Consider the following 12,184-nt stretch of genomic DNA (forward strand, 5'->3'; position numbering starts at 1 on the left):
ACGAAAAATAGTGCACTATATAGAGAATAAGGTAGCATTTTGGACACAGCCCCTCTCTTCCCAACCATCTCATCCTCCCCGTGATCTGGGTGTGTGTAGAGGACAGTAAAGGACAGTGACGTGACATCTATCCTTTCCATTCGTTTGTCCTTAGTGTTAATTATCCCTCTCCCGGTCTGTTTAAGCTAGATGTCGTGACTTTACTTTCATTAATATGATGATTGTTATTTATCTCATCAACTAACTGTGTTTAATTGTTACCCGATTAAATTAATCATGTGACAATTAACTCATTAGGGTTTGGGGCCCCACGAGAGCAGTTCTTTAAAGAGTTACCATCTCCCGAATGAAACTCTAAATGTCTTTACCTATCACTTCTATAAATAGTCAATGTATTAATCATAACCTCGTAACATATCATCATTCTGAACAGTCACAACCTTGCATCTGCAAAAACCTGAGCCTTACTTATGATTCAGTACTACACAAATTTATTTAATTGTTTATTTACTAGCTAACTAAATGATAACACAGGATAAACATACACACTAATACATTAGAAACAGGTCCCTGGCGGACTAACAACAATATGGCTGCTTGTTACAAAAGACATGGAGAGGGCGAGAGAGAGAGAGAGGGACAGAGACATAATACTTCAGTACATTTAGAAACTACTCTCATAGTAACCATATACTTTGCACACGAACCGCCCTCTTTGAATAAGAAATCATGAATGTATTTCCGTGAATTGTCTTGGTTCTCCGTGTATTTCTGTCGGAACCAGGAATTGGTTGGGCCTTTTTCGTGGCACGCTTCTTAGGCTCTGATTGTCCAAAAGAGGTTCCCACCTGTCTTCTACTGTTGTTCTCTTCTGCCGTTGTCCTGTATCCTGTGACTTATCGTGTAGTCCTGAACAGAACTACAGAGGTTCTTCTTCTTCCATTTGCTCTGGAAGATGCGTCTTTGAACATGGCTAGAGTAACATGATGAGAGTAGCATACTATAGTGATTTGAGTAGAGAAGTAGAATGATTGTCCAGAAGGTGACTTTATCATCTCTACCTCATGGTGAGAGTCAGAGTTCAAACCACTTTAAACGTGAGCTGCAGCACCTTGTCTCTCTGGTCTAATATGTTCATTCTTAACCCATCATTTTATACAGTTGATCCGCACAGTGATCAAAAGTGCGGTTCCGTCAGGCTGACATGCTGTCTGACCTCACTCAAGGGTGTGACTTGTCACTGTGCAAAGTTATGTAAAATGATTATCTGTTATAATCATGTCCCTCTCTTAACAAAAACACTTAAATTATTTTTCATATTTCATGCACAACGCATCGGATAGACACATCACACACATAATTGGCATGCTTTCCAAGTTACATTATTTCCTTTATAACATTTTTAATGGCATCACAAAATAATACCCAAAACGTCACCAGTGTTCTACAGATCGCCTCTGACCATTCCTCACGTTCAATATTATAAATATTGTTCCAGTATTCGATTTAGAACGTGTTAGAGGTCTGTTGAAACAAAGGCACATTCCTTGGGTGAATTTGGAGAGGGAGATGCCTGAATGTTCTATCCTTGATTTACAACAGGGTGTGGTGAGTCATTAACACCAACCAGTTCCCTCCTCCTCCCCTCTGTAGGTGAGAGAGGGTCTGGTTGAAGTTATTTATTGCAAAGCTGATCTGTCTCATTTGGATCCTCACAAGACAGTCAAGACATAAGCATAAGCTAGACATATCAGTTTTTTTGCATGGGCTGCGTCTCAGATATCAATGAACCCATCAGGTAAAACCCCAAATCCTTAAGCACAGGCACCCTCATAGTTATCATCCTAACCAAACTGCCCTCCAAATACACCTCTGCTGTCTTCAACCAGGATCTCAGCGATCACTGTCTCATTGCTTGCGTCCGTAATGGGTCTGCGTCAAACGACCACCCCTCATCACTGTCAAACGCTCCCTAAAACACTTCAGCGAGCAGGCCTTTCTAATCGACCTGGCCCGGGTATCCTGGAAGGTAATTTACATAATTCCGTCAGTAGAGGATGCCTGGTTATTCTTTCAAAGTGTTTTCCTCACAATCTTAAATACGCATGCCCCATTCAAAAAATGTAGAACCAGGAACAGATATAGCCATGATTCACTCCAGGCCTGACTGCCCTTAACCAGTACAAAACATCCTGTGGCGTACTGCATTAGACTTGAATAGCCCCCGCGATATGCAACTTTACAGGGAAGTTAGGAACCAATATACACAGGCAGTTAAGAAAGCAAAGGCAAGCTTTTCCAAACAGAAATGAAAACAAACTCCAAAATGTTTTGGGACACTGTAAAGTCCATGGAGAATAAGAGCACCTCCTCCCAGCTGCCTACTGCACTGAGGCTAGGAAACACTGTCACCACCGATAAATCCACAATAATTGAGAATTTTTACGGCTGGCCATGCTTTCCACCTGGCCACCCCTACCCTGTTCAACAGCCCTGCACCCCCCACAGCAACTTGCCCAAGCCTCCACCATTTCTTCTTCACCCAAATTCAGATAGCTGGTGTTCTGAAAGAACTGCGAAATCTGGACCCTGACAAATCAGCAGAACTAGACAATCTGGACTCAGGACTACTAGCCTGTTCAACCTCTCTTTCGTATCGTCTGAGATCCCTAACGACTGGAAAGCTGTCAAGGTCAATCCCCTCTTCAACGGGGGAGACACTCTTGACCCAAACTGCTACAGACCTATATATATCCTACCCTGCCTGTCTAAGGTCTTCGAAAGCCAAGTTAACAAACAGATCACCGACCATTTCGAATCCCACCGTACCTACTCCGCTATGCAATCTGGTTTCCAAGCTGGTCATTGGTGCACCTCAGCCATGCTCAAGGTCCTAAATGATATAACATCCATCAATAAGAGACAATACTGTGCAGCTGTATGGCCAAGGCTTTCGACTTTGTCAATCACTACATTCTTATCGGCAGACTCAACAGCCTTGGTTTCTCAAATGACTGCCTCGCCTATTTCACAAACTACTTCTCAGACAGAGTTCAGTGTGTCAAATCAGAGGGCCTGTTGTCCGGACCTCTGGCAGTCTCTATGGATGTGCCACAGTGTTTAATTCTCGGGCCGACTCTTTTCTCTGTATATATCAATGATGTCGCTCTTGATGCTAGTGATTCTCTGATCCACCTCTACACAGACGACACTATTCTGTATACTTCTGGCTCTTCTTTGTACACTGTGTTAACTAACCTCCAGACGAGCTTCAATGCCATACAGCTCTCCTTCCACGGCCTCCCACTGCTCTTAAATGCAAGTAAAACTAAATGCATGCTCTTCAACCGATCGCTACCAGCACCTGCCTGCCCGTCCAGCATCACTCTCTAGACGGTTCTGACATAGGATATGTGGACATCTACAAATACCTAGGTGTCTGGTTAGACTGTAAACTCTCCTTCCAGACTCATATTAAGCATCTCCAATCCAAAATGAAATCTAGAACCTATTTCACAACAAAGCATCCTTAACTCATGCTGCCAAACATACCCTGGTAAAACTGACTATCATACCGATCCCTGACTTCGGCGATGTAATTTCCAAAATAGTCTCCAAAACTCTACTCAACATATTGGATGCAGTCTATCACAGTGCCATCCGTTTTGTCACCAAAGCCCCACCCCCACTTCCGGCGCCGACAGAGATGGCCGCCTCACTTCGCGTTCCTAGGAAACTATGCAGTATTTTGTTTATTATTTTATACGTGTTATTTCTTACATTGGGACCCCAGCTAGTCTTAGATTTTATTACATACAGTCGGGAGAAACTACTGGATATAAGAGGAACGTCAACTCACCATCATTACGACCAGGAATATGACTTTCTAGAAGCGGATCCTGTGTTTTGCCCACCACCCAGGACAATGGATCGGATCGGATCCCAGCCAGCAAACCAAAACAATGTCGCCGTAAAAGGGGCAGATGAAGCGGTCTTTTGGTCAGGCTCCGGAGACGGGCACATCGCGCACCGCACCGCTCCCGAGCATACTACTCGCCAATGTCCAGTCTCTTGACAACAAAGTTGATGAAATCCGAGCAAGGGTTGCATTCCAGAGAGACATAAGAGACTGTAACGTTCTTTGCTTCACTTCACGGAAACATGGCTCACTCGAGACACGCTATTGGAGTCGGTACAGCCAGCTGGTTTCTTCACGCATCGCGCCGGTCAGAAACAAGCATCTTTCTGGTAAGAAGAGGTGTGGAGGGTATGCCTTATGATTAACAAGACGTGGTGTGATCGTAACAACATACAGGAACTCAAGACCTTCAGTTCACCTGACTTAGAGTTCCTAACAATCAAATGTCGACCGCATTATCTAGCAAGAAAATTCTCTTCGATTATAATCACAGCCACATATATTCCCCCCCCAAGCAGACACCGACGGCCCTGAACAAACTTTATTTGACTCTATGTAAACTGTAAACCACATATCCCGAGGCTGCATTCATTGTTACTGGTTATTTTAAGGCTAATCTGAAAACAAGACTCCCTAAATTATATTAGCATATTGTTTGTGCTACCAGGGCTGGTAAAACCCAGGATCATTGTTATTCTAACTTCCGCGAAGCATATAAGGCCCTCTTCCGCCCTCCTTTTGAAAAAGCTGACCACAACTCAATTTTGTTGCTCCCAGCCTATAGACAGAGACTAAAACAGGAAGCTCCCGCGCTCAGGTCTGTTCAACACTGGTCCGACCAATCTGAGTCCACGCTTCAAGATTTCTTCGATCGCATGGATTGGGATATGTTCCGCACTGCGTCAAACAACAACATTGACAAATACGCTGATTCGGTGAGCGAGTTTATTAGCAAGTGCATCAGCGATGTCGTACCCAAAGCAACTATTAAAACATTCCCAAACCAGAAACCTTGGATTGATGGCAGCATTCGCACGAAACTGAAAGTGCGAACCACTGCTTTTAACCAGGGCAAGGTGACCGGAAACATGACCGAATACAAACAGTGTAGCTATTCCCTCCGCAAGGCAATCAAACAAGCTAAGCATCAGTATAGAGACAAAGCAGAGTCGCAATGGCTCAGACCCAAGAAGTACGCGCTTTGAGGACAATACAGTGCCACTGACATGGCCCGCTACCAAAATCTGTGGACTCTCCTTCACTGCAGCCGACGTGAGTAAAACATTTAAACGTGTTAACCCTCGCAAGGCTGCAGGCCCAGACGGCATCCCTAGCCGCGTCCTCAGAGCATGCGCAGACCAGCTGGCTGGTGTGTTCATGGACATATTCAATCAATCCTTATCCCAGTCTGCTGTTCCTGTAACGGCGCTCTTCGTTTGTCGAAAGAGAGTCGGACCGAAATGCAGTGTGGTGGTTACTCATGACTTTAATGAAAAAAGTGACACATGAAATAACTATACAAATACAAAAAAACAACAAACGGAACGTGAAACCTAATTACAGCCTATCTGGTGAAACTACACAGAGACAGGAACAATCACCCACGAAATACACAGTGAAACCCCGGCTACCTAAATACGGTTCCCAATCAGAGACAACGAGAATCACCTGACTCTGATTGAGAACCGCCTCAGGCAGCCAAGCCTATACAACACCCCTACTCAGCCGCAATCCCAATAACTACAAAACCCCAATACGAAATAGAACAAAATAAACCCATGTCACACCCTGGCCTGACCAAATATATAACGAAAACACAAAATACAATGACCAAGGCGTGACAGTTCCCACATGCTTCAAGAGGGCCACCATTGTTCCTGTTCCCAAGAAAGCTAAGGTAACTGAGCAAAATGACTACCGCGCCGTAGCACTCACTTCCTTCATCATGACGTGTTTTGAGAGACTAGTCAAGGACCATATCACCTCCACCCTACCTGACACCCTAGACCCACTTCAATTTGCTTACCGCCCCAATAGGTCCACAGACGACACAATCGCAACCGCACTGCACACTGCCCTAACCCTGGGTCTCGACTCCGCCCTGTGCAACTGGGTACTGGACTTCCTGACGGGCCGCCCCCAAGTGGTGAGGGTAACAACATCTCCACCCCGCTGATCCTCAACACTGGGTGGGGCCCCACAAGGGTGCGTTCTGAGCCCTCTCCTGTACTCCCTGTTCACCCATAACTGCGTGGCCATGCACACCTCCAACGCAATCATCAGGTTTGCCGACGACACTACAGTGGTAGGCTTGATTAACAACAACGACGAGACGGCCCACAGGGAGGAGGTGAGGGACCTGGGAGTGTGGTGTCAGGAAAATAACCTCACACTCAACGTCAACAAAACAAACGAGATGATGGTGGACTTCAGGAAACAGCAGAGGGAGCAGCCCCCTATCCACATAGACGGGACAGTAGTGGAGAGGGTAGTAAGTTTTAAGTTCCTCGGTATACACATCACGGACAAATTGAATTGGTCCACACAGACAGCGTGGTGAAAAAGGTGCAGCAGCGCCTCTTCAACCTCAGGAGGCACCAAAAGCACAAACTTTTACAGATGCACAATCGAAAGCATCCTGTCGGGCTTTATCACCGCCTGGTACGGCACTCTGCTCCGCCCACAACTGTAAGGCTCTCCAGAGGGTAGTGAGGTCCACACAACGCATCACCGGGGGCAAACTACCTGCCCTCCAGGACACCTACACCACCCGATGTCACAGGAAGGCCATAAAGATCATCATAGACAACAACCACCCGAGCCACTACCTGTTCACCCCGCTATCATCCAGAAGGCGAGGTCAGTACAGGCGCATCAAAGCAGGGACCGAGAGACTAAAAACAGCTTCTATCTCAAAGCCATCAGACTGTTAAATAGCCACCACTAACATTGAGTGGCTGCTGCCAACATACTGACTCAACTCCAGCCACTTTAATATTGGAAAAACTGATGTAATTTTTTTTCACTATCCACTTTAAACAATGCCACTTAATATAATGTTTACATACCCTACATTACTCGTCTTTTATGTATATACTGTACTCTATACCATCTACTGCATCTTGCCTATGCCGTTCTGTACCATCACTCATTCATATATTTTATGTACATATTCTTCATCCCTTTACACTTGTGTGTACAAGGTAGTTGTTGTGGAATTGTTAGGTTAGATTACTCGTTGGTTATTACTGCATTGTCGGAACTGGAAGCACGAGCATTTCACTACACTCGCATTAACATCTGCTAACCATGTGTATGTGACAAATAAAATGTGATTTGATTTGATATACTACCCACCACTGCGACCTGTATGCTCTCCTTGGCTGGCCCTCGCCAAACCCACTGGCTCCAGGTCATCTGTAAGTCTTTGCTAGGTAAAGCCCCGCCTTATCTCAGCTCACTGGTCACCATAGCAGCCCCCACCCATAGCAAGCGCTCCAGCAGTTATATTTCGCTGGTCACCCCCAAAGCCAATTCCTCCTTTGGCCGCCTTTCCTTCCAGTTCTCTGCTGCCAATGACTGGAACTAATTGCAAAAATCACTGAAGCTGGAGACTCAAATCTCCCTCACTAACTTTAAGCACCAACTGTCAGAGCAGCTCACAGATCACCGTACCTGTACAGGGCCCATCTGTAAATAGCCCATCCAACTACCTCATCCCCATACTGTAATTTTTTTAACTTCTTTTGCTCCTTTGCACCCCAGTATCTCTACTTGCACATTCATCTTCTGCACATCTATCACGCCAGTGTTTAATTGCTAAATTGTAATTATTTCGCCACTATGGCTTATTTATTGCCTTACCTCCCTTATCTTACCTCATTTGCACAAACTGTGTGTTTCTATTGTGTTATTGACTGTATGTTTTGTTTATTCCATGTGTAACTCTGTGTTGTTGTTTGTGTCGCACTGCTTTGCTTTATCTTGGCCAGGTCGCAGTTGTAAATGAGAACTTGTTCTCAACGGGCCTACTGGCCTCAACTGGCCTATTTTTTAAAAATCCAGGTGGCAAGGTGGCATAGTTACAGCGGTGTTTGTCAGGCAAGGAGACATCCTGAAAATCGGTCTTCTGATAAAAACGTCTGTAGCATCTGTAACGGTTTGGCCTAATATGAGAAGCTTGCCATGGTGTTCTCCCTTTTGCTCTACACAACCCCCACAAGTGTCACAGGACACACACTAATATGACCCCAAATCGAAAGGTGAGACTCTCACGTACACTACCGGTCAAAAGTTTTAGAATACCTACTCATTCAAGGTTTTTCTTTATTTTATGATTTTCTACATTGTAGAATAATAGTGAAGACATCAAAACTATGAAATAAGACATATGGAATCATGTAGTAACCAAAACTGTTTTAAACAAATGAAAATATTGTATAATATGTTCTATGTTTCAGATTCTTCAAATAGCCACCCTTTGCGTTGTTGACAGCTTTGCATTCTTGGCATTCTCTCAACCAGCTTCATAAGGTAGTCACCTGGAATGCATTTCAAGTAAAAGTTCATTTGTGGAATTTCTTTCTGTCTTAATGCGTTTTAGCAAATCAGTTGGGGGTATACAGAAGATAGCCTTACTTGGTAAAAGACCAAGTCCATATTATGGCAAGAACAGGTCAAATAAGCAAAGAGAAACAACATCATTACTTTAAGACATGAAGGTCTGTCAATACGGAACATTTCAAAAACTATCAAGCGCTGTGATGAAACTGGCCGCCTCTGCTGCAGAGGATACGTTCATTAGAGTTACCAGCCTCAGAAATTTCAGCCCAAATAAATGCTTCACAGAGTTAAAGGAACAGACACATCTCAACATCAACCGTTCAGAGTTGACTCTGTGAAGCAGGCCTTCAAGATCGAATTGCTGCAAAGAAACCACTCCTAAAGGACACCAATAATAAGAAGAGAATTGCTTGGGCCAAGAAACACAAGCAATGGACATTAGACCGGTGGAAATGTGTCCTTTGGTCTGGAGTCCAAATTTGAGAGTTTTGGTTCCAACCACCGTGTCTTTGTGAGTGAACAGATCATCTCTGCATGTCTATTTCCCACCATGAAGGAGGAGCTGTGATGGTGTGGGGGTGCTTTGCTGGTGATTTATTTAGAATTCAAGGCACACTTAACCACCATGGCTACTACAACGTTCTGCAGCGATACGCCATCCCATCTGGTGGGACTGTCATTTGTTTTTCAACAGGACAATGACCCAACACACCTCCAGGCTGTGTAAGGGCTATTTTTTACCAAGCAGAGTGATGGAGTGTTTGAGAGAATGCCAAGAGTGTGCAAAGCTGTCATCAAGGCAAAGGGTGGCTATTTGAAGAATCTCAAATGAGAAATATATTTTGATTTGTTTAACACTTTTTTGGTGACTACATGATTCATAGTTTTGATGTCTTCACTATTATTCTACAATGCAGAACATTGTAAAGAATAAAGGAAAACCCTTGAATGAGTAGGTGTTCTAAAAACTCTGACCGGTAGTGTACATGCCTCACAAGTCAATTAAAACGCTTCTGGCGGTATATATGGAAGTGCTTTCTTATATCTTTCAAATATAGGGCAGACACTTCAAAACCTACTTCCTTTTGATTTATTTTTAGATGATCTGTTTGGACATTAAATAAACATGTTATTCAATGCATTTCTATGGGCTAAAATCAGTAAGGCCAAATTCAATGTTTCATCAAATAATGCTTTTATATACAATTGTTATACTTACAGGGGTCCTAAAATTCTAAATCAAACAGCTAAATGATCCTTGGTATGACCGTCTTAAAACAATTCCATATAGCTTAGTAGAAACCCAGCCCCGGGCCCTTCGTCCTTAGGGGGTTAAGTGTATACTGAAATGAATATATGAAGAGGAAGACAGATTTGGTTGCAGCTGGAGGAAGAAGTGTGACCATAAGCAGCACAGTCTAATTTCCCCTTACTCAACATTTTAACAGGGTACATTAATCATAGACACACTGCAAGTTCTTGTTGTATCCTTCCAACGCCACATTGTCCAGGCCGCCTGACAACAGCTGCAATAAACGGAAGAACAATGGAGCATAAAGCAAATTGCTGCTGGAATTTACTTACCCAAATGACCGGATAAATGATTACAAATGTAAATCATTAAGCATTTAAGTGCCAAAGAACGGGAATAGGATACACTTGCATCTGCCAGGGATAATTAAATACAGAGGAAGTGGAAGTCTGAGAAAAAGCAACTTATCACACACGCACAAGCGCACGCCACATGCACAGACACGCACACACACACGCACACACACACACACACACACACACACACACACACACACACACACACACACACACACACACACACACACACACACACACACACACACACACACACACACACACACACACACACACACACACACACACACACACACACACACACTCAGGAGAGTGAGAAAAAGCAACTCAATCAGCAAAGCTAGGGAAAAAGTACTGCTGTCCTATCTAGGTGTAGCTAGATGTGCCAGACTATAGAAAACCCATTACTGAGGGAAAGTGCTGTGATTTGTGCTTGTTTAAATCTAGTTAAATTAAGTTAGCTATTTAAAAGCTTTACATTAATTTGTCATTTTGGTCTGGAGATCCATCCCTGGACAAATGACTTTGTCTGAGTCTGAGAGACTTTTGGCAGAGGATGTCGTGAGTCTGTCTGTGTCTGCACATGCTCACGCCTGTCCTCCTGCCGACTCGTCCATCCATCCGTCCTTCTGTCCGTGTCCTATGCTCTTTATGACCTTTCAGCCATACAATAACTATGTACTGGATTCTACATTTCCATTTCCCATCTGTTGATCTGTGAACAGTGCAAGGACAAACATTCATTTGGGAGACGTCTTGCCTTCCCAAAGAACATTGTTCATCTGACACCTTGACCTCACACACTTTCATTTTCTTTACAACATTACTCTCTTCGCCAAATTCTCTTTTCAAACGATTTTCTATTCAAACTCTTCACATACAGTACGCACAGTAGCCATAGCTATCAACACCTTCCGTGTCTCTGTAACTTTTGAAAGTCTACTTTTTGTTGTGGACTTTCAGTGGGTGTGTTCCAGGCCTGATATCAACTGACACAGAGAGCGCTAATTCAATCGCAGTCTGTGGCCCAACACTGGCACTTAAATTACATCATTGTAATCATATAGGATAGTGTGTGTGTGTGTGTGCATGTGTATGTGTGCAGTTTGTTTGTGTTTGCGTGTGTTTGCGTGTGCCTTTGAGGAGGCTTGCGACCTAGCTGGTGTGTATGTGTGCTCTGGCTCAGTCAGAGAGGGCCTTCAGCTTCCACTGCAGTTTTCCACAGTGTGGGATACTGGCAGGCTGGATGGAATGGGATTCAAATCCACACCAACATTTTATTTTTATGGTGTTTCACACCAGTATTTGTCTAATTGTCCTCACAGGAAAAAATAGCAGTGTCACACTCTAGCTGTGGGTCAGGCTTGTTGGCAGATCTATGAAATCTATCCATCAATTATGTCTGGAGTCACATAGATTTCTCTCTGACTATTTAGAAGACAATTTTATGAGCCCTGCTATTAAGTCAACTACCTGTCTAAAGGGTATGTGCTGGATATTTTCTGGATCAATGGCATTTCAGTTTTGACACTTGCTTTCTCTAATTCAAGCAGATGTTCAACTGGACTACTTTCACCCCCTGTGGTTTGCCAAAGAATACATAATACAGGAATCTGCATCCCAAAATGCACCCTATTCCATTTAAAGTGCACTAATTTTCACCGGAGCCCTATGGGCCCCAGTTAAATGTAGCGCGCTGTGGAATATGGTGCCGTTTGGGACGCAGCCTCTTATGGGGATGAAGTCAATGCTTGCATGGACTGCTAAGTACCTCTCCTCTGCAGTGGATTTCTTCAGCCTGTGAGAATTAATTGCGTGTAAAAGAGTTGGATGTGGGTGGGAGAATGGAGCACCATTGATTTTCAGTGATCGCTGAGTGTCTCTGATCAGGGAGAAAATGCCTTGTAATCATGTTCTGGGAGAGCCAGAACTGAGCTGTAGTGTGGACCTCAGTCTTAACTGACACGCTGTGTTTTAATGGGGCTCTATAAAAACAAGCCTACAGTAGTAAAACAATGCACATGATGTAGGTGGTGAGTGAAATATAAAGCAGTGTATATCCATTTCCAAAAGCGGTATAGAGTAAGGGGGTTG

Source organism: Oncorhynchus keta, chromosome 22 (genome assembly GCF_023373465.1).
Source record: "Oncorhynchus keta strain PuntledgeMale-10-30-2019 chromosome 22, Oket_V2, whole genome shotgun sequence".
In the NCBI taxonomy this organism is placed as follows: Eukaryota; Metazoa; Chordata; class Actinopteri; order Salmoniformes; family Salmonidae; genus Oncorhynchus; species Oncorhynchus keta.